This window comes from Vombatus ursinus, unplaced genomic scaffold, assembly GCF_900497805.2.
Source record: "Vombatus ursinus unplaced genomic scaffold, bare-nosed wombat genome assembly UNPS02012319.1, whole genome shotgun sequence".
NCBI classification, from domain to species: Eukaryota; Metazoa; Chordata; class Mammalia; order Diprotodontia; family Vombatidae; genus Vombatus; species Vombatus ursinus.
Window position 1 is genome coordinate 689,816 of NW_020952097.1, and position 23,443 is coordinate 713,258.

Genomic DNA, 23,443 nt, shown 5'->3' on the forward strand with positions numbered 1-23,443 from the left:
TATCTCTCTCTATCTGTCTGCACCAAGGACAGCCAGATATGGAGAGATAGTCACCTGAGAAAGGCAATAACTTCAAGGATCATGACCTCTCATGGAGAGAAGTACTTGTTACAGACTTGAGGAAAAAAAATAATCCTTGCAGCCCAGCTGAGCAACTCATTAGACTCAAGGTCAAAGGGTAATAACTTTACTAGCAGAGTTCAGCCAAAGAACCAGAACAGTCTTCTACCTCTAAATGAGAACTAGGTGACTATTCATGTACTGAATATACTCAAGAAGAAAATCAGGTGTTTGTTTATCAGAACCTGAATAGAATAAAACCAGCTTCATAAAATAAGGCCTGGGCCAGGGACAGAGGTCATCTCAGACCTCAAGAAAGGACTAGCCCCATTTCCCGTTGATATGAGTTCATTTCATCTGAATTTATAGGACCTCATGAAGAAGTGACTGTGTAGAAACATGTGGAGTACCAGTCTATGCTGGACACTGGATCCCATTGTATTCCATTCATGCAACATATATAAAATCGTTCAAATCAGGCCTCAGACACTTAACTAGCTGTATGACCCTGGGCAAGTTATTTAACCTCTGTCTGGCTCAGTTTCTTCATCTATAAAATGGGGATAATAATAGCAAATGCAGAACTTAAAATAGATTGGAGAACTCAACCAATAAATTATATGGGAACCATACCATTATAACAGACCAATGTGTTGCCTACAGTTGCCCAAATATAACATTTGTCCATAAAAATTTAAGAACAGTATTTTAAATATGTAGATGCTGCCATCCTAAATAGTCACAATTTCCAAGCTACATGAAACAAAAAGTTTCCAAAATAAAGAAACCTAGCACAGGCTATCAAAATCACGTGGAAACAGCGTACATGTACATCATCCCTCTTGTCTGACATTGGGGTAATACCGAAGATGTTTTTAATAAGTGTAGAGAGGGTGAACCTCTATCCTAACTCTATTGTATCACTACAAGAAGTAGGGTTTTGTCCTACCATGCAAAAGTTCATAGAACAAATGTAAAAGGACAATGGTAAGATAGTGACTTGTTCCATGACAGATTCTGGCTAACAAACTAGTCATCCAAAAAGATGCTTCATACAATGTAATTCATATTTATACAATGTATGACCATTGTATTCCAGTAATTTTCTGAGACACTCAATAAATAACTTTATATCCCATGAAAAAGAGCTTGGCATTTGGACTAAGTGATAAGAACTATCCCTATTTGAGCTATAGCAAAGTAAGTCTGAAATTTTTTAAGGAAGCTATTAGTGATGACAAGAAGGTTGATACCTTGGCCCTGGTGTAGGCAGATTTGGAAAATGTCTCTGGAGTTTTGACATTCACGAGGACCAACTCTTGTCTATTTAATGGATCAGCAGAATACTTCAAGTGTTAAACTGGGGCTCAATCCCATAAGACCTTGACCATCTATGTACCCTTTGCAGAAACTTACAAGGGCACAGAAGGAAATGGTGGCAGATGACATCTCATGAGCACTGGTTCCTCTGACTCAGAAGTGGAGCCAGAGGAATTAGACTTGGATGACTCTCCCATACCTCAAAATGCAGAAATCCATTGAGGCAGAAGCCCGGCAGGACAGGCATGTTCTCACTGCTATAGAGGGATGTAGGAACCATCCAAGGAGCATCTCACAGACTCCATCTCATTGGCTCCCGACCTTTCTGAGAATGAATCCAGAAGATTTCTCTGTGAGGGAAGACCTCAGAAACTATTTGAAAGAATTGTTGGAAAATGGTATCATCATAGAGTCCAGCAGTGCATATGGACTGATTGCACATAGGGGTAGTACAGAAAAAGACAAGGAAGAACGGAACGTATGTAAACTCCCAGAACAAGTTTCCTTTAGTTCTCTTGTGAAAGGCAATCGTCGATAATTGTGAAAGGCTGTCCAGTGCCACAAAATCAAGATGCATTGTATTGTCTGCTAGGCAATCATCGATTTTAAATGCTGGATCTGTGAAGTGGATATAATCCGATGCTCATGATAGAGAAAGACAAAGAGAAAACAGCTTTCATCTGCCCATTCCACTGACTTATATTCTGACCAGCACCAAATCATATGTTGCCAGCTAGAGATGAGTAACTATGGAAGCAGTGAAGGATATGTATGACATTCAGGGAGCTGGCTGTAGCCAAATGGAAATGCAATTAAAAGTTTAAAAACTTCCACCCAAGAGTGTACTATCAGCATAGGTGAACATTTTGTTATTGAACTAATCCTCTTTACCACCCTTGTTTTTGAATGACAGGTGTAGAATGGGAATGGTCAATGAAGGCCCAGATCTTGGAGCATACTCAGATTTATCCTTCCTGATAGATTATGTAAGAGCATGAGTATTTTTTGCTTGCTGCTAGTCCAACATGTGGAACTTCCAAATCTCTTTTGGCCATGCTGACTAAGAGTTAATACTATGTAATGATAAAGAACTTCCTAATTGGCTTCCAAGCCAGAGGGATTGATGATTCAGGAGAGGTTGAGCTAGATCTGAATGTGCCTACAAGAAGTTAAAACAGATCATCTGTTGCAATCTTCCCTTGCAGCTTTTGAGGGAAGAGTATTGCTCTGAACTGCTGGGTGGGGAGGAGCTGGTCACTCCCCAACTGCTTCCCCCCCTCTCCCCTCCCCCCACAATGGTGCCTCTATTTCTTTTGTGCTTCTTCTTTCCTGATTTTTGGAGAGTATGTAACCTGACTTGGGAGTGTACAGGTTACTGGGGAGTTTGGGAGATCCATCAAAACCATCCAAGGTCTTAATGCCAACCAGACAGTAGCAGAGTCCACCAGCATGGTAGTAGTCAACTACAAAAGAAGCCCCTAAAGATGAATGTGGAAAGACCAATTACTGGAGGACATCAGCAGATTTATTCAGGGATTATGAACCCTCCCACTGCAGAGAAGTAACAGCTTTGGATTCTAGAAAAGCACCAATCCTTGGAACCCAGCAAAGAACTGCACCCATTGAATACTGCTGTGCTATAAGAAATGATGAGCAGGCAGACTTCAGAGAAACCTAGAAAGACTTGTATGGACTGATGCTGAGTGAAGTGAGCAGAACCAGGAGAACATTGTACACAGTAACAGCCATGTTGTGCAATGACTAACATTGATAGACTTAGCCCTTCTCAGCAATGAAAGGATCTAAGACATCTCCGAAAGTCTCATGATGGAAAATGCTATCCATATCCGAAGAAAGAACTATGGAGTTTGAATGCAGATTGAAGCATACTATTTGCTATTTTTTTCTTTTGTTTTATTTCCTCTTTCTGCTGGTTCCTTCTATTGGTTCTAATTCTTCCTTACAACATCACCAATGTAAAAATATGTTTAATAGGAATGTATATGTATAGCCTATATCAGATTGCAAGCTGGCTTGGGGAGGGAGGGGGAGAAAAATTTAAAACTCAAAAGCTTATGGAAGTGATTGTTGATAAATCAAAATAAATTAATAAAAAAAAAAAAGAATTGCACCCAAGGGAAACCATGAGGACTACATGAAGGGAGAAAAGGACTTCTGAGACCAGGAGTTGAGAGAGATCCTTTAGCCACATATGATCTCTACACATGCCTCACTACTATTTAAGTATGAGCCCACTCTCCCCAGGGACTTTGTGTTTGCAAAGGAAAAATGTGCCTCAGTTTGGGGGATGATTTATAACTTTAGTCCTTGCTATACTTTCTCAGTAAATACCATTTTCTAGAAGCTAATAGAGTTCTATTGGTTGATTAACATTGGGGGACATACCATATAGGAACTCAGGAGCTAGCATATTAATAGCTGCAAGCCCTTAGAGTTACCCTTAGAACCTAGAAAGAGCAGTAGCCATTGCCCTCTGACTTGCTTTAGGAAAATCACTTTGGTGGCTGAATGGAGAACAGAGTGGAGTGGGGAGAGACTTGAGGCAGGCAGACCCACCAACAGCTATTGCAGTAGTCCAGGCATGAAGTGATGAGGGCCTGCACTAAAGTGGTGGCAGTGTCAGAGGAGAGAAGGGGATATATTCAGACCTAATCTGCCAGAGCAGCGTGAGTTGGGCAAATGGCTTCCAAAAGGGTGGTATACTAGTAACACAAGCAGATTTTGGTGAAGGATTTTGGAGAGGATATAAAGACTCACCTATTGCTGAAAGGACACTTAGTCATGCTCCTTGGTGAGCAGGAGGATGGAAATGGCAGCAGTCAGTTAACTGGATTCTGAAGAGAAGAGGCTGTACATCAGTTGTAGAGACACTGACCACCTGAGTTAGATAATAGCTCAGAAGGTTAGGGTGTATGAAGGCACTGTATTATATGTCACCAGATCTGTCTCCGAATGAGGTGGCCCTCAATCTAGATGGAGAAATGTGGAGGGAGTGGACAGGGATGAACTTAGAGGTGTCTCCTTTTCTGGGCAGCTAGGTAGTGCAGTAAAGAAAGCACAGAATGTGGAGTCAGGAAGACCTGAATCTGAGATCTGCCTCAGACACTTATTATTATCTGTATGACCCTGAGCAAGTCACTTAACCTATCTGTGCCTGAGATTCCTCACCTATACAGTGGGGATGAAAATAACACAACTTGCAGGGTTGTCCTGAAGTTCAAATGAGTTAACATAGGTAAAGTGCTTTGTAAACCTTAAAGTACTGTATAAATGCCATCTGTTGTTGCTGACTCCCTCAGCTGCAAAGACTCCTAGGGTATATACACAATCCCTATGTTTGAAAATACCAAAAGCCGGCCTGGGACATCTACCAGCTCCATATAGAAATTCAGGCCTATATAGGCTTATATATTGTGTTTGGAAATATCTACTTGTGTTTTCCCCCTTTTTCTCGAGAGTCTGACTCCCTAGCATGGGACAGCACTTCCCTGAAAAAAACAGTCAGACCCAAGGGATTACAGGTGCTAAAGTCTAGGAACAAGGAAGATTGAGGAGCTGAGAGTGGTAACTTATATATGGTAGGTCACCATCAATCAGCAATAAACATTTGTTACTAATCTGTTATATGCCAGGCATTGTGCTAAGCCCTGGGAATGCAAAAAGAGGCAAAAGACAGTTCCTGCCCTCGAGGAGCTCACAATCTAATGGGGGAGACAACATGCAAATAAATATATGTAAAGTGAAGAATATGCAGGATAAATAGGAAATAATTAACAGAGGGAAGGCACTGGAATTATGAGGGGTTGGGAAAGCTGCCTGTAGAAGGTAAGGTTTTAGCTGAGACTTAAGCCAGGGAGGGGTCAGTAGTCAAAGTACAGGAAGGAGCTCTTTCTAGGCATAGGAGACAGCCAGAGAAAATACCCAGAGCCAAGAGATAGAGTATCTTGTTCACGGGGTTGCCAGGGGGCCAGAGTTACTGGATAGAAGAGTATGTGTTGGGGAGTAAGCTGTGAGAAGACTGGGAAAGTAGGAGGAGACTAGGCTAATAAAGGGCTTGAATGCTGAACAGAGCAATTTGTATTTGATCCGAGAGGCAATAGGCAGCCACTGGAGTATATTGAGTAGGAAGGTGACATGGTCTGACTTGCTTTAGGAAAATCACTTTGGTGGCTGAATGGAGGATAGAGTGGAGTGGGGAGAGACTTGAAGCAGGCAGATCCACCAGCAGCTATTGCAGTAGTCCAGGCATGAGGTGATGAGGGCCTGCACTAAAGTGGTGGCAGTGTCAGAGGAGAGAAGGGGATGTATTCAAGAGATATTGCAAAGGTGAAATCAGTCTCCAAGATGTGTGGTGTTTGTGTGTGTGAGTGTATCTGTAGGCAGGGGGAGGTCTTGGGTAGTTGCTTCCCAGAGCAAACCTTGACCAAGGTGACGTTGAGAACTGAATCAAAGTTCACCTCCTCATCTGATTGTTTACTGTCTCAGGGATTGGGGAGGGGAGGGAAGGAGGGAGGGAGGGAAGGATAGAATTTGGAACTCAAAACTTTAAAAAAATTTTTTTAATTGTTTTAAAATGTAATTGGGGGAAAAATTTTACATAAGCATGTGTGAGCTCTCACACACATACACACACACACACGCGCGCGCCAAGTTCACCTCTTTAGATGTGGCAGCAGGCCAACATCTTGAGTGTTTCAGTATTGTATTTTATTATCTTTCTATTTCATGCAGTAAATGTTTTCTAAGCCATAATATGAATGTATTTTCCTTTTGGGTCATGCATGGCTGGGATGAAGATAAGATTCTTAACAGTAAATGAGACAGGTGCTAGACTTAGAGATTTTCCTAGAGTTCAGGGTGGGGACGTAAGAGCCAGTTTGAGATAAATTTATGACATGTTGCATGTACATTATTTTAGATTTTAGACCCAGGAGTATTCTAGGTCAAAGTAGGGGGAAGGCACTTGTACATTTAGGAAAATTTCCTGAATTATCTGCAGCAACAGCCATAATACCTCACTAATGGAGGGTAGGTAACCAATCCCCTACTCTATACAAGGGGCCTCTCTGAAGCCTGCTACTTTATACGCCTTTTCATCTTTTCCCTATTCAGAGAATAAGACAGAGCACAGCAAAGCAGTCCTATGTTCCAGGTGTTGGAAACCTATTCATATGTAGTCTTCCCCGCCCAGGAATTGGTAATGGTGGTCTTGGAACAAAACTACATGGTAGTCATACAACTGTCTAAGAATAGGTCAAAGACTAGAATTCCTGAAAGTAGATTTTCCTTGCCCAAGAGATGTCAGTAGCTGAGACAATGACACAGTCCCTGGAGAAGAAGCACATGGCAGAAACAGACATGTGGCCTGAGAAGGTAGTTCATGGACATTATTCCTGAACCTCAACATCCCATGCAGAGGAGTAGAATTTTGATTTCCTGATGGGAGCCAGTGAATCTGTTTTGACTAGTACAGTTCCCAGCACCCAGGATGAATGTATGTTACAGGCTCAGCTAACCCAGAGATTGGGCATTGCCTCTTCCCCACCCACTTGTTCACTGGGGCATAGTTAGAGTTCAGTTTCCTGCATCTCTGCCCCTCTTTCCTTGTTAGGCAATTCAGAAAATACCCTGATTTCAGAAGTCCAGACTCCCCCACTGCCTTCTCCCACAAAGACAGGGCAGTCTCCTACTTACTTACTTACTTCCTCCTCTTACTTACTTCCACCCTATACTCTTTGAACCAGTGAGTAGCTACCCCATGCAAGATGCTCTATCTCTTGGCTTTGGGCATTTTCTCTGGCTGTCCCCCCATGCCTAGAAAGAGTTCCCTCCTGTGCTTTTGACTACTGATCTCCCCAGCTTCCCTTACATCTCAGCTAAAACCCTACCTTCTACAGGAAGCCTTCCCCAGCCCTTCATAATTCCAGTGCCTTCCCTTTGTTAATTATTTCCCATTTATCCTGTAATAATATTCATTAATAATAATATTATTAATAACTAGCAATAATACTTGGTGTGCTAGTGCCAAGTCAGTTCTTTGCCTAAAAATCTATATAAGTTTGAGCCCTGAGTGACTTGGGAATGAGATCAGAGTGTTTAGGTGGTGCCATGTTTGAACCACTAGCTTGTCTGTGGAACTGGAGATATTGGGGGGGGGAGAGGAGGAGTGATGACATCCCCATGCTATTCCCCATTGGCATCTATCCCCCTCCCAGGGCTGCTATTACTGTGTGGCAATGTCACTTTATTGGGAATAGTTCTCTCCCCTTTTGCCTTGCACCTAGCCAGTATGATCTTAAAATCTAGCTTTCCAATCAAAGAAAGGAGAGTTTGGGGGGGAGGGCAGGGAGGAGGCAACACCAGCCTTTGCAATGGCTTTGTGAATGACCCCAAGTTTAAGAGTCTTGGTATCCAGCCTATTAGCCAGAGAAGGATGATTTTTGAGACTGTGAATCCAGAATCTAGCCTTCTAGCCAGAGGAAGGAGATTTTGCAGGCAGTGTCAGTCTTAGGGCAGAATTACACAGTTTGGGGATCGTTGGACCTTCTAGGAAGAGCAGCTGTGTGAACTGAGAGGTGTGCCTCTTGGAGAAAGAAGAAGCTCATTCATGTGGTTCCTGAATTTGAAGGACTAAAGTCACACCATGGAGTGGGGGTGGAAAAAGGTTGGGACTTGGCCATTCCTTTTCTATTTGGGTGAAGGATTTGGACAGCACAGGCCTCATGGGAAAGTGGCTGGTTACACAGTGAGCAAATCCTTTTGCTTTCTAGGGGGAATTCAAACTATAAGGCATACTACAAATTTAAGAAAGACGAGATAGGCCTTAGTAGGGGATCCACCAAAATGTTAACTCGCCATACTGGCATTCCCAAATTTATTTCCTTCTTAGCGAAACTACTATGAGTCTTTTTTTGTTTTTTTGTTTTTCTATTATTGGATTATGGGATCCTGTGAGTCTTTTGAATGTCATGTGTGATGAGGTAGAAAAGAATACTTGAGGCAGATGGAGCAAGCAGGATTTGAGATAGGAGATAAGATACAAGATGTGACCAGCCAGAATAGTGATCAAACAAGACTATGCATTGAAGCTCCCACTGCTCTGTGTGCTTTCACAAAGCACTCTCAATTCCAGAACAGCTCATCCCCTCCCCTTTCCTGTTCTCTTTGCTTATCACCTGTGGACTACCTGATATCCCAGGCATTTTGGAGTCATGCTTGCTCCTCACATTCTCTTGTCCCATTCCCTCTATTCCATAAAATTGTATTTAAACCATACGTTTGACCTGGCTAACCGCCTTTGCCTCCTATGGGAAGCAGGAGCCGCTCTACTCCCTTAAGGGAGCAGGGCCTGCGGCCTATGCTCTGCCTCCTAGGTGGAGTAGAGCACATTGGGGCTCTGCCTCATAGGGAGCAGACCCACTTGGGTGCATCATCCCAACAATTGCTTTTCTTTAACCTGGAGACTGTTTGAGTGAATTCTTTCAGGACACTAGGACCCCCCTGTCTATTCCTCATCGTTTCAGGTAGCACCTTAACATTCTTGGGGTCCACCCTGAACTCATCACCAATGGCTGCAGAGAAGGTCTAAGTGAATTCTTTCACACCTAAACCAGTTCTCCCAACTCTAAACCTAGACAGTGTGTATTTTCTATACCCATGTAGAGGCTTCTGTGAGATCCCTTTTTAATCTACATTTTCTGTGGGGTAAAATAAAGGCTGTAATTTACCCCTATTCCTTTGTTACCTCAAGTATTTGTGTAGAGCTGGAACCCTACTTTCCACATTTGGAGAAACCACATTTGGAGACATAGGCTATACTTGGAAATCTTCCCAGAGCAAACATCAAGTGGGAGCATAATGATAATAACTAACATTTATATAGCACTTACTATGTGCTAGGCACTGTGCTAAGTGCTTTACAATTATCATCTTGACATAATAAGTAATTTAGCATAAAAAGCCAAAGAGAGAAACTGACCCTTTTGGGAAACCTCGAGGATTGGGCCTCATTAGTCTGTGTGATCTGAAGTTTGGGGGAGTCCTGGACCACAAGTTACATGTGAGAGAATGGTCTCCTGTTATGCAGAAAATATTTGATTGTTGCTTTTCTTACTATAATATTTCCTTTCTTTTTCTTCTACTTTATTTTAATTTTGATATGTTTATGGTGCTTTTTGTTTTTACATCACATTCATTTTTGTAAATATTCTTCCCTCATCCAGAGAGCCATCTTTTGTAATAAAGATTTAAAGAGAAAGAAAAGGAAAGAAAGAGGGAAAAGTAGTTCAGCAAAACTAATCACCCCATCAGCTGTTGTAACAGGATGTTAAAGACCAATGCCCCCTGGGTAAGTAGGAATTTACTCATTGTTCTTCTATTTGAGCCCCACAAGAGTTGTTAGAATCCTGAGGCTCATAACCTAGTCCCTCCCATTCCTCAGAGAGAGGTGGGGAGAGAAGAGGGCATGGAGCAAGAGGTGAGCTCGTGAGATAGACCGGGAGCAAACTGGAGGATGGGGAGGGAGGGAGAGAAGGCCAGGGGAAGCTGGAGTAGTCTCGGTGGCTTTGCTCCCATGACTACAAGAGACGTGGAAGGTGACCAGAAGTTGAGTCGCCATCAGAGGGACTGTGATGAGGCAGTATGGGATCTACACAGAATAAACACCTGCTGCTAAATAATTGTTCATGTTGCGGAAACCAAAAATGGAGATCTTTACCTTTGCTTTGCTCTCCTATTCTTGCCCTCTCTGGAGATGAGCTTGTTTTCCTAATCTCTATTTCTGAAGAGTTTGTTTTGCTTTCCAGTTCTCTATTGTTTTAAAAGCTGGTTTCTCTAAGATAGTTAACCATTGTATTACTGATATCTATTTCTTTACTCAAATGCAGCTGAGAAAGAGGAAATGGGGAGTGAAGTACTAAGTAAAGGAAGAGAGTGTTAGAGAGAAGAGAGAAAAGAGAGTAAGAGTGAGGGAGAGGAGAAAGGAATGAGTGACAGAAGAGGAGAGAGTGAGAGAAGAGAAGAGAGGAGGGAGATTTGAGAGAGAAAAAGTAAGAGGAGAGGGAGAAAGAGAAAGAAGAGAATGAGAGGGGGAGAGAGAAAGAGAGAGACAGACAGACAGAGACAGAGATAGACAGACACAGAGAGACACAGAGAGAGAGACAGAAAGAAAGAGAAGAAATATGTAACTGATGGAACCTTTCTTGGCATGGGCTTGGAGTTGAAGAATTATTGATTCCTATTTCTATAACTTTTCAGAACAGTGAAAAAAAAATGTGATTCCGGATTGTTGTTCAGTTGTTTCAGGCATGTCCAACTCTTCGTGACCCCATCTGCGGTTTTCTTGGCAAAGATACCAGAGTGGTTTACCATTTCCTTCTCCAGTTCATTTTACAGATGAGGAAACTGAGGCAAACAGGGTTAAGTGACTTGCCCAGGGTCACACAGCAAGTAAGAGTCTGAGGTCTGTTTTGAACTCAGGTCTTTCTGACTCCAGGCCTAGCACTGTATCCACTGTGCCACCTAACCTTGGCAAACAAGATTAACAGCTTCATGGGCCTAGAACACACTAGTGAGTTGCTAGTGTGAGGTGACTCTCCAGAAATTTTCCAGTAATGAATAGATAGTTCTGCACAAGGGATGGAACTGGGAAAGGATAGTGAAGCCCTCTTGGGAGTGGGGGCAAGAAAGAGAGAGTAATTAACCCTCTCTTCACCTGCACAATAGCATTTGCACCACTTAACCATTAGACTATGTCTAAAGACATATGCAGTTCCTCTATCCATAGTACCCCACTTCTGCAGTGAAAAAAGGGAAGTACATTTTCTGGATAAAATTTGTAAAGCACTTAACACACTGCCTGGCACATATTAGGTTCATGATTCATGTTTGTTCCCTTTCTTTCCTTTCCTCCAGTGACCAGACTTGGTCTTTATAATTAACACAGTTTTTAGATTTGTTTTTGTTTTGTTTTATTTTGTTTTTGTCCATTTACATTGCTATAGTCATTGTGTATATTGTTCTCTTGATTCTTCTTACTTTACTCTGAGTCAAATCATATAAATCTTCCTATGCTTCTTTGGATTCTCCGTATTTGTCACTTCTCATGATGTGGTATTATTTCATTACATTTATCAATCAACTAATCATTTAACAAGCATTTATCAGGCATCTACTATGTGCCAGGTTAGTGCTAGGTACTGAGAATATGATGACAAAGATTAAAAACAGAACCTGCCCCCAAAGAGAGAACATTCTATCAGTGGAGACAATATGTACAAGAGTATATATAAAACACATACAAAGCAAACACAAGGTAGCCTTGGGTGGGAAGGCACTAGTAGGTGAGGGAACCAGAAAAGGCCTCCTGTAGAAGGTGGGGATTGACCGAGTCTTGCAGGAAGCCAAGAACTTCAGGAGAGGTGGGGAAGGAGAATAGATAAGGGACAGAGATAGGAGATGGAGCATTGTGTGTGAGGAACAGCAAATAGGCCAAGATGGTTGAAATGTACAGAAGGGTGTAGAGAGATAGAAAGGGCCAGGTTGTGCAGAATTTTATTTTTTCTATGCATTCATTCTTTTTTTTTTATAAATTGTAAATTTTAAACTTTAAAACAAAAAGAGAAAAGAAAAAAAAAGTTGCCATGGACACAGCAGACCATAAGAGAGGATTCAATACAAAACAGTAAATTTCCATTTCAAGAAAACCTATATAACAAATACTACCCATTGTTTTCAAAGCTGCCCAGCTTTTCTTTGCTTCCTTGTTGGCTTTCTTTTGTTCTCTGTTGTGTACTTTTTACTTTATTTTTCCCCTTCTGCCCCTCCCCCCATTCTAAAGAAGGCTACAATTAAGAATGGATATATATGTACATATGTATACATAGATATCTATAAACATGGACATATATATATAATATATATATATATACACACTGATAAACATATATGTAAGACCATACTATGCTTATTTCTGCCTGTCATCTGTTTCTGTGAAAGTGGATAGCATCTTCCTTCATTGATCCAAGTCTTTCCATGTTTTTCTAAATCAACCAGCTCATCATTTCCTATACCACAACAATATTCTAACACAATCACATCCTCTCTGAGAAATTATCTATGAAAGTTTTCCCCTAATTTTCTGCATTCCTTCTATTCTTGGCTACATAGGTTTTATTTATACAAGAAAATTTTAATTTAAAATGATCAAAATTATCCTTTTTACATTTCAACAATGCTCTCCCTTATAATATGGTTTAAGGTCTGATACTGCTGAATCTACTTCCTTTACATTTTTTTCCTTGATTTCTTTGATGTTCCGGACCTTTTGCACTTCCAAATGAACTTTGTTATTATTTTTTTCTAACTTAGTAAAATAAATTTTAGTAATTTAATTGGAATGACATTGAATAAATAGATTAGTTAGGTAAAATTGTCATTTTAAAAATTATAATGGCTGTTAGAAAAATCTGAAACAAAAAATCTACTACAGTGAGTGAAGGAATGTCTTTATTGCGCTTCTCTCCTGAGAAGCGGGCACATCACACATTAGTAGGACGTGGGCACTGATTCAGTGGTAGAATCAACTTTTAAACTGTTAGTAAGATCCATACTCCACCCATCATTGGTCTAGTTCATCTGAGTTACACCCTTCCTGGACAGCCCGTTGCATGTTCGTCCATGTTCTGTTAACTCTGCCCACTTCATGAGTCCCATGTTCAAAAATGGTGGCTATCTCTGTCCTTGGGGTATATCAGTTCATATTCAATAAGCTTATTAAGCAAGCGCAACGAAGAAAAGCCTTTGCCTGGTTGAAGTCCTGTCCTTGAACTCAGCTGGTTGCAACTGGTTTAGCCTCTAGGGCTCTTTCTTGAGAACTAGTTGTTTATAGAAAAGTTTGGAGTACTTTCTGATTGGTTGAGAGACTGTCCATAAGATCTTGGAATTTCTTATCCTGCTGTGGAAGCCTAACCCCCTGAAATCTTTCTTACAATGGCTTTACCTACCCATGAACAATAAATGTTACTTCAATTATTTAGATCTGAGTTTATTTGTATAAAAAGTGGTTTATGTTTATGTTCACATAGTTCCTCTGTCTGTTTTGGCAGGTATATGCTCAGGTATTTTATACTGTCTAGGTATTTTAAATGATCTAAAACAATATTGAATAATATTGCTGACACAGTGTAGTTTCTCTATTTTCCACTTTTGATTAAATCTATTTTAACTTTGAGATCATGATTACTATTTCCTGCTTTTTTTACCTAATAAATTCTACCCCTGATCTTTATCTTATCTTTGTGTGTATCTCTCATTTTTACAATGTTTCCTGAAAGCAACTTATTATTGAATTTAAATTTTTAAACTGTTAACCGTTTCTGTTTTATGAGTAAATTTGTCCCATTCACATTCTAAGCTACAATTACTTGTTATGTATTTTCCTCCTTCCTATTTTTCCTCACTATCCTTCTCACCCTATTTGCCCTTTCTCTAACTCTTCTGCTTTACTTCTTACTTTTTACTTTTTACTTCTTACTTTTTACTTTACTTTACCTGCTACCTTGCTGTCCTATTTCTTAACCTACCGACCCCTCTAAAAGTACCTCCCCTATCCTTTTCCCCACTCTCTCCTCTTGCCCTCTCACTTCTTTCTGAATTTAGAAGACTTTTATATCCTTCTAGATAGATATATTTCCCTCTTTAACCCATTCTCGATGAGAGTAAGATTTTAGCACTGCCCACCTTCCCCCCACTAGCTTCTTCTGTATCAATTTTTCCTTTTATGCTTCATTTGTATGAGAATTACTCCTTTTTATCTGTCCCTACAAAGTTTATTTTTTCAGAATCACCCCATCATGCTCAGCTCAGCCCACGTCTTTCTTTCTAACTATCCAAATAATGATGACAATCATAACAGTACCACTAATATTTTCACATATAGAAAGTAAACAATTTGACCTTATTAAGTCCTTTATAATTGGGTCTTTAATGTTTATTTTATATTTCTCCCGGATGTTATATGTCAAATTTTCCCTTATGTTCTGGGGTTTTTGTCACAAAATCCTTAAAGTCTTTCAGTTTGTTAAATATCCTTTTTTTTTTCATTCACAATTATACTTAACTTTGCTGAGTAAGTTACCCTTGGTAACTTACCCCAGGTCTTTTGCTCTACAGAATATAGTATTCCAAGACCTATGGTCCTTCAATGAAGTAGCTTCTAGGTTTTCTGTAATCCTTATTGTAGCTCCATGATATTTAATTTTTTTTTCTTATTGCTTCCAATATTTTTTCCTTAACCCGGGAGCTTTGAAACTTGGCTATTGATATCCCTGTAAGTTTTTCTCCTGGGATCTCTTTCAGGTGGTGATTGGTGGATTTTTTCTATTTCTGCTTTGCCTTTTTGCTGTAGAACTTCAGGGCAATTTTCCTTGATAATTTCTTGTAACATTGTATCAAGATTCTTTTTTTTAATCGTAATGTTCGGGTAGTCTGACTATTTTTATATTATTTCTCCTCAATCTGTTCTCCAGATCAGTTGTTTTTCTGATGAGATTCTATGGTTGGGTTCTTTTTCCTTTGCTTACTCATTTTTATTTATTTATTTATTTTTTGTTTTATTTTGTTTTTTAGCAGTTATTAGTGTAATCAAGTTGTAGTCCTGATGTATGGAGAATGATACCCAAGCCTCAGGTCCTTCTTACTGTTATTTTCTGAGGTCTGTCTGGGGCCCAACCTTGGGCTGTCCTCTCCACTCCTAAACCATAGCTACACTGTCCTGCAAAGATCTTGTCCCCTGTCATCCCTACAGTGGCTGCAAACTACAGCTGTCTTCTCTGCCCTAGAACTGAAACCAGAGACTCTGCTTTCCTGCAAGTGCCCACAGCCAACAGTGTCCCTGCCCCTTGCTACTGCACTCACCAGGTGTGTGCTAGCTCCTTCTCCCTACAGCTGCAGCCTAGGGTGCGTCTGGTCAGCACAGCTGTGCTTGGCATCTCTCAATCTTTTCCTATTCAGCCATCAGACCCTCACACTGTCTGCAAGATGAGTTTCTAAGACTGAGGCTGCCTCTCAATCCAGCTGCCCCCAGGGCTTGCTGTTTGTTGATTCTGCAGTCAGCTTGAAGGTGTTTGCGCTTCACTCTGCCCTTGGAGGTTGGGTCTTTCCAGGGTCTTTTCGGATGGTCTTAAAGACAGAAGTTCCCAAACTTATTTGGCCTACTGCCCCCTTTAAAAAAAAATTGCTCAGCATCCCCTGGAAATCTATTTTCTTTAACTCTTTAACGGTTTGTTTGTTTGTTTTTTGAAATTTGCATAATTTCAAAAAATATTTTTTAAAATGACACACCTTAAATTTGATAATTTATTATAAATTTGTGGTTTTTTTCTGCATTGAAATTTTGATGCAATATTACATCATGTAACTGTATAGTATCATATTGGAAACAAGTCATTACATGCACATACATATTCCTTCCCAATGCATGCTAGACTTCCCAACAATGCCTGACACCCTTGCCTGCCAACACTTGCTTGATAAGACATGTTGGTGGACTTGACTGCTGTATGGTTATAACTTGCATTTTGTGTGTTTATTTGGAAAATAATGTATTCAAAATGACTTTAACTCTGTTACACAATAGTTGAAATATGTACAAATGGTTTTTCAAAATTTTCTTTCCTTCTTTCCTTATGCTTCCACTGCCTTCTTATTTTTATTCAAAGCCCCCTAATTGCACCTGAGGCTACTACCACCCCCCGTGGATCATTCCATTGCCCCCCAGGAGGTGGTATCGCCTACTTTGGGAACCTCTGTGATTTAGGAGGACAACTGCTTTACCTGGTGTTTATTTTTGCTGCTCTGAGGCGATGTTCTGTCTTTTTTTATGAAGGAAATTTGGGAAGCTGAAAGTTTTCTGACCTACTCCGCCATCTTCCTAGAATCCTCTCCCCCTGTGCAGAACTTTAAATGCTAACGAGGCAGTTATATTTTATCCTAGAGGTAATAGAGAGCCACTAGGGTTTTTGGAGTGTGTAACTCAGGTGTAGTAACATGGCCAGATCTGCTTTGAGAAATATAGGCTAGATTCTAGAAAGGTGAGACCAGAAGCAGGGAGACCCATGACCAGGAGGCTATTACAAGAATCCTGGTGAGAGGTAATGAGGGCCTGAATTAAGGTGGTGGCTGTGTGAGTGGAAAGAATGGGTCAGATGTGAGAGATGCTGTGGAAATAGAAAAGAAAAGATTTGGCAACTGATTGGATGTGTGTTCTCTCTTTTATTAGTAACTAATCATTGAATCAGGACCAAAGTTTTTCCCCTTTTTTACTTCCTCATCCAGAAATCAACTAGTGTGGAAAGTCTTTCTCAAAGACTACTCCTCCTGCTCCGTGTATGTACTCAGGTCCAGGAAAATGTGGATTCTCCCTTTTGTCATACAGGTAATATGAAAATTGATAAGTCTCTTTGACCAAGACTTGGGTGATCTAAGTCATGTAACTCAAGACCTTCATTGGAATATAGCCCAGCCTCTCATTATAATATTTAGTTTCTCATTAATTGTTAACCAATCAGAGTTGATTGCTACCCTCAGGAACACCTGTTCTGCCAAGGGCATATAAACTGTGAACCCACTGTCATGAGGGGTCTTTGGCATTTGAGAGGGCCACTGACCTTCATTTATTAATAAACATGCTAGCCTTATTAATAAAATGATTAAATTACGCAGAAACTATGTCTCTTGAACTTTTTAAACATCGCTTGTGAGATGAGTGAGAATAAAAAAGGAATCAAAGATAGATAAAAGAAGCATTTATTAAGTGCTTACTATGTGCCAGGCACTGGGTTAAGCACTGGGGATCCAGATATCAGCAAACAAGATAGATCCTCCCCTCAGCTAGTTAACACTCTAATGGAAGAAGACAACACATAAAGGGTAGCTGGAAAGGGAGCACACATGACAACGTAGTGTAGAAATGTCTGGGGAGGCCTATCCAACAAGATAAGGCTCCTATCAGAACTGGAGGAATTAAAGGAGAGATCGAGGTTGTAGTGGTGGAGAGATGAGGATGATAACCAGAGTGTAGGTAGAATGGTGAAGATATGTCCAGGAAGTAGGCAAGATATGTGAGATGAGAATAAATGAGTTATTAAGGGTAATAGCAAAGTTGTGAGCTGGGATGGCTAGAAGCGTGGTGGTACCCTCAACAGGAATGGGAAATTTCAGAAGAGGTAAGGGTTTGTGAAGAAAGCTAAAGTTCTATATTATATGTGTTATGTTTGAAATGTCTATTGGACATCCAGTTCAAAATGTCTAGAAAGAAGCTGGTGGTATGGCACTGGTAGAGATGCTGCTATCCAGACCATTCTCATAAAGCATGGTACCAGAGGAAAGAAGACACAAAAAGAAAGCAGCTCCATTCTAGGCACTAGTTTCCCTAGGCTGGACGTGTTCATATGACTTGCGGCGAGGTGGGGGATCAGCCAAAAGGAAGCAAGCAACCAATGGAGGATGGGGGGTGGTCACTATCTATTCTTTCTCACTTTCTTCGTGTTCATAGTAGGATCAAAAATCATCTCATCCATGGACATGGCTATAACTTGAGCAGACCCTATGTGGATAGACTGTCTGGCCTCTGAACCAGGGCGCATCTGCTGGTCCCACTGTTCCCAGCACCCCACTTAACTATTGCCCCCAGTTCCAGTGTTCACTTAATTACCAAATCTAAGGCCTTTTCTGTATCTTCTTCCTTACTGGCTTCTCAGTAGCCTTGCACACAGCCGATCACTATCTTCTCCTAGATACTCTCACTTCTCTAGCTTTTTATGACATTTCTCTCTCTCCTGATTCTCCTCCACCCATCTAATTGCTCCTTCTTAGTGTTCTTGCTAGATCTTCATCCGGGTCATACTTCCCCAGGCTCTGTCCTAGGCCCCCTCCTCTTTTCCCATTATACTCTTTTGTTTGATGTCCTCATCAGCTCCCATGTGTTCAATTATTTTTCTCTTTTTTTTTGGCTAGGCAATGGGGTTAAGTGACTTGCCCAGGGTCACACAGCTAGTAAGTGTTATGTGTCTGAGGCCAGATTTGAACTCAGGTCCTCCTGAATCCAGGGCTGGTGCTCTATCCACTGCGCCACCCAGCTGCCCCACTATGTGTTCAATTATTATTCTCTAGGAAGACAATTCTCAGATCTATATGTCTAGCTTTAATTTCTTTGCTGAGCTCCAGTCCCATGTTACCAACTGCCCTTTGAACATCTAGATCTGGATTTCCTGTAGATATTCCAAACTCAATCTTCTCAAGAGAATAGATTATCTATTTTCCCCAGCCCTACCCCCATCCCAACCCTCTTCTCTTTCAAACTTTCCTGTTACTGTTAAGGCTACCACCTTCCTCCCAGTCACCCAGCCTCACAACATCATGGTTCATGGTCATACCTAACTCCTCACTCTCACTTCACATATCAGATTCATTGCCAGATATTGCCATTTCTACCTTGACAATGTCTTGGGTATACCTTACCTTCTTTGTACTCACACAGACACCACCATTGCACAGGCCCTCATCTCCTCTCACCAAGACAATTGAAATTGCCTTCTAATTGTTCTTCCTGCTTTAAGCCTCTCTCCACTCCAGCATTACTAACTTCAGATTCACAGGAGTTAGAATTAGAGGTGTGCTGGTAAATGTTTAATGGTAAATGTTTAATGACTGACCCTCCAGAAAAAAAAAACAAAACTGTGCTCAGGAAACACTTTTAAGTCTAATTCACATTATTAACCTTTTTTTCCTCCATCACTTTCTTAAGAAAATCAACAAACAATAAATCAAGCTCTGACTCATAGTGTTTGCCAATTCTTGAGGCATAAATGCTTACATTGAAAATTTGGCAATCAAATTCCTAGTTTGAATTGGCTCTAGCACAGCCCTGATTGGGATGTACCTCTCTCTGAGACAATCTAGTCCAACCCATACCTGAACAAGGATACTGTCTATAAAATGCCCCAAAATTGGTCACCCAGGATTTACTCAAAGACCTAGATCTTGTGTTTTTAACTGTTTTGTATTTATTCTTTTTACATTTACTTTATGTATACCATATATTCTGTATATGTGTTCTTGTTATGTCTTCTGATGTGGGCTCCATGCAAGGAGAATGGATTGTTTTGCTTATTACATTTGGGTTCCTAAGACCTAGCATAGTGCCTGGCACACAGTGGGCATTTAATAAATGCTTATAAGTTGAAAAAGAAAACACATTACGTGCCTCCACTTCCATAAATCCATTCTCTACTCAGCTGCCAAAATGTCACCATCTACTCAATTCCAGGGGCTCCAGGATCAAAATATAAAATCTCCTCTTTGCCATTTAAAGTCTTTTACAACCTGGCCCTTATCTACTTTTCTAGTCTTATAATTTATTCCTCTCCAAGCATTTTGCTGTTTAGATTTAATGGCCTACTTCCTAAGTCACATATGACCCTCCATCTCCCATCTCTGCACTGATTTGCAGACTGGCAATTCATTCACAGAACTGGACTGGACTGTCCTCCATTGAATGGGGTAAGAAAATTTGGCTCTGGAGACAAAACACTGGACATCAAATGAAACATTCCCACATGTCTTCTGTCACTGTGATACTCAACTGAGTGGGGCTATTATCCAATGAATCTATTTTAAATAGATTTAAATAGACTCATTAAAACTATCAAAGTGCCAGAAGATGACTGATATTAAGGTAAATTCAACAGTTCTAGATTTAGAAGAGGCCTTAGGACCAGACTTAGTAATTCTTGGACAATACGACCTGACCTCGAGAGGTTACCATACCCTTTGAAAATAGATCCTCTGCCTTCTGAAGAGCCAGGGCTGGCAAGATTTAAGAAATATCAGAGAGTATGTCAGAATTTGGCTCAGGAAGGTTATAGGAGCCCTAGAATGATGAGACCCTGCGTTGTCTAAATTGAAAATCAGACCAAGATGTGCTAGCCTGATGAAGAAATTGATGGTACAGGACTCCATCGGATGGAGCAGAGACATAGACATCGAATATATAACAGAAATTAGGCAGTACTCAGAGTAAGTGCTTGAGAAGAACGTAGTGAGAAACAATTGTCTCTTCATTAATTTGTATACAATGTATCATAATGTTCTTTTATTACTTATTTTATAATTGATTTTTATACATATGATGTTTATTTCTTTAGATGTTATATTGTACTTATCAGTTATTTGATTACCCCTATAAAATGTAATATGTGATCAAAATTCCCTAAAAATCTATTTACTATAGAGTTCTGGCTCATTAGCAAAATTAGAGGCCTCAACCAAGCCATGAGTCATACATGGCCAGAAGCTAGCATCTGGAATTCCCATATGGCACACTAGAGACAAACAGAGAATATATGTGTATGCTATGTGGGAGGGAAAGGCCCCATTACAACTAAAAAAGCCTCCTCTGCTAGTTTAACCTTATACACTTTAAAAAACAAAGTGGATGAAGGGCAGCTAGGTGGTGCAGCGGACAAAGCCCTGGCCCTTAAGTCAGGAGGACCTGAGTTCAAATTCAGCCTCAGACCAAACACTTGACACGTACTAGCTGTGTGACCTTGGGCAAGTCACTTAACCCTGATTGCCTCACCCCCCCAAAAAAGGGGGGGGGAAGCCAAAGTGGATGAAAAATGCATCTTATCCTATGACATGTAACTAGATGAGCATCTTGTCAATTCAGTGCGTCAGCACAACTATTTGTGACAAGAACTTCAGATGGAAAATAACCTGTCCCCAGAATTGAATAGGAGGAGATTTAGCTGGAATTCATTTTGGTAGTTATGCAGCATTTTCAAGAATTTCCTAGCTTCTCTTTGCTGCCAAAGCCCACCTTTTCAACACCAATATTTTCCAATAATACTATATAGCTGCCATGTGGCTTGGTGGATACAGAGTTAGTTTCAGAATCAGGAAAAACTGGGTTCAAGTCCTTCTCCTAACACATACAGGCTATGTGTAACTGTGGACAAATCATTTAACCTTTCATTGACCCCATGCAGCTCTCAAAGACCATAAAATACAGAAGAGTTACTGATCTGTATTGGTAGAAGGAATTTCCCTTCTGGAAGTTCCCCATGCCAATTACCAGTGAGATCAAGGTCTAGTCAAAAATAAACTGTGTAGTCAGAAATCAGTGGAACCCCATAATCTCCAAAGGATGGCAACTGGAGGTGATCCAAAATGTCATGAGAAATTGTGTGATAGATATGCGTAAGCGCCAGCATACGTTGATGCCTACAGCTCCAGTAGGGATCTGAAAGTCTAATCCTGGAGGTGAGCCAATTGTATAGTCTGTGAAGAGGAGCAGCACCGATATCCCAAGACTATGAACAGAAATAGAACAGCCACTGCCCCACCCCACCCTCCAGCAGCACCTTGGGTAAATTATCTACAGGGGATTGATGAAGCCAGCACTAATGAGAGCACAGAGCTCACAAGTATCAGAGCCTCCCAGGGCCTGTTCAAGGCCTTTGACCCAAACCAGGGGTGGGGATGGGCTGTCCAGAGGGCAGGGGCCCAGAAAGGCTGGTCTGTTATAACTTTGGAAGATTTTTCCACTTCTCCGAGTTGTGAGAAACCCTGCTCTCCATCCCAATTCCTCACCCCAGCCAGCTGACACAGGCTCCCAGATAGTGCCTTGTCTCCAGAGCCCTCAATCCCGGCTTTGCCCATCTTTCTGTCTCACACTCCTTGGAGAGACACCTTCATCAGGGCCAGTGCCACACGGGAGCAAACACAGGCTCAGGCCTGTAGCTTCTGCGTCCTGAGGAATTCCATTCAATCCAACAGCAAACACTTACCGTGCATCTGCTGTGTAGACATCTTTCTCCTAAGGGAGTCACTGTGACTCTTTCCGTCTTCCCCCCCAAACAAATGCTCAGCAAGACCTGCAGTTTCTACCTTTCCACCCCTCTTATCTGAAATGCAGCCAGCTACTCCATCTTAGAATTCAGGCTTAGATGTCTTTGGTGCGGAAACAAACTTCCTTCCCTGGTACAGACTGGCACCTTCTCCATGGTGGGAGATGAGAGGCTATGACTAGTTCCAGGATCACACAGCCAGTACACAGGAGAAGCTAGACTGAAATCTAGGTTTTCCTTGCATCAATCTGGCCTAGATTTTTTTTTGGCTTGTTTTTAAACATTTTTATTTGTAATTTTTTGTTTTTTCAATTAAGCATTTATTTTCCCTCCCACTTACCCCCATCTCCCACTGAGGAAACTTTGTAAACATAGTCAAGCATATTATCCAGCCTGCTTTGTTGCAATAGCCTTCTAATTGGTTTTTCTGCTTCTAGCTTTTCCCCCTTCTAATCTCTCCTCCACATAGTTGCCAAATTAATGTGTCTAATAAAACATGAGTCTGTCACTTCCCTGCTGAAAAATCTTCACTGGCTCCCTATTGCCTCTAGGACAACATTCAAAGGCCTCAACCTGGCATTTGAAGTCTTTGCTCCACAAATGAGCTTCCTGCCCACTTCTCCAGACCTTTTTCACATCTCTCTCCTTCCTGTACAGTGTATTCCAGCCAAATGGCCGACCTATTTGCTGTTCCTTGAATGTGACATTCCACTTCTGATCTTTGCACTGCCTGTCCCGCTAGCCTGGAATGCACTCTCCCTTCAAATCCGCATTCCTCCAAGGCTCAGTTCAAGTACCCCCTCTTACCGGAAGCTTTCTGAAGTCCCTCCCACCTTCCCTTTTTAGCATTTGCTTTCTCCCAATAAAGTTATCTTCCCTTAGTAGAATATGATCCCATTGAGGGCAAAAGTTGTTTTGGTTTGGTTTCTGAATCTCCCCCCCACCCCACCCCAGTCCTTCCAAAGGTGCTTTGTATATAATGGACCTCATTTGGCCTCTCTGTTTCCTCATTTGTAAAAAGGGAGTATTTGTACTTTTTGCCTTACAGGTGAAAAAAAAAAAAAAGGAAAATGCTTTGTAAACTTTAAAACATAAAACACAAATATATTTAAAATTTAAATAATTATAATTAAAAA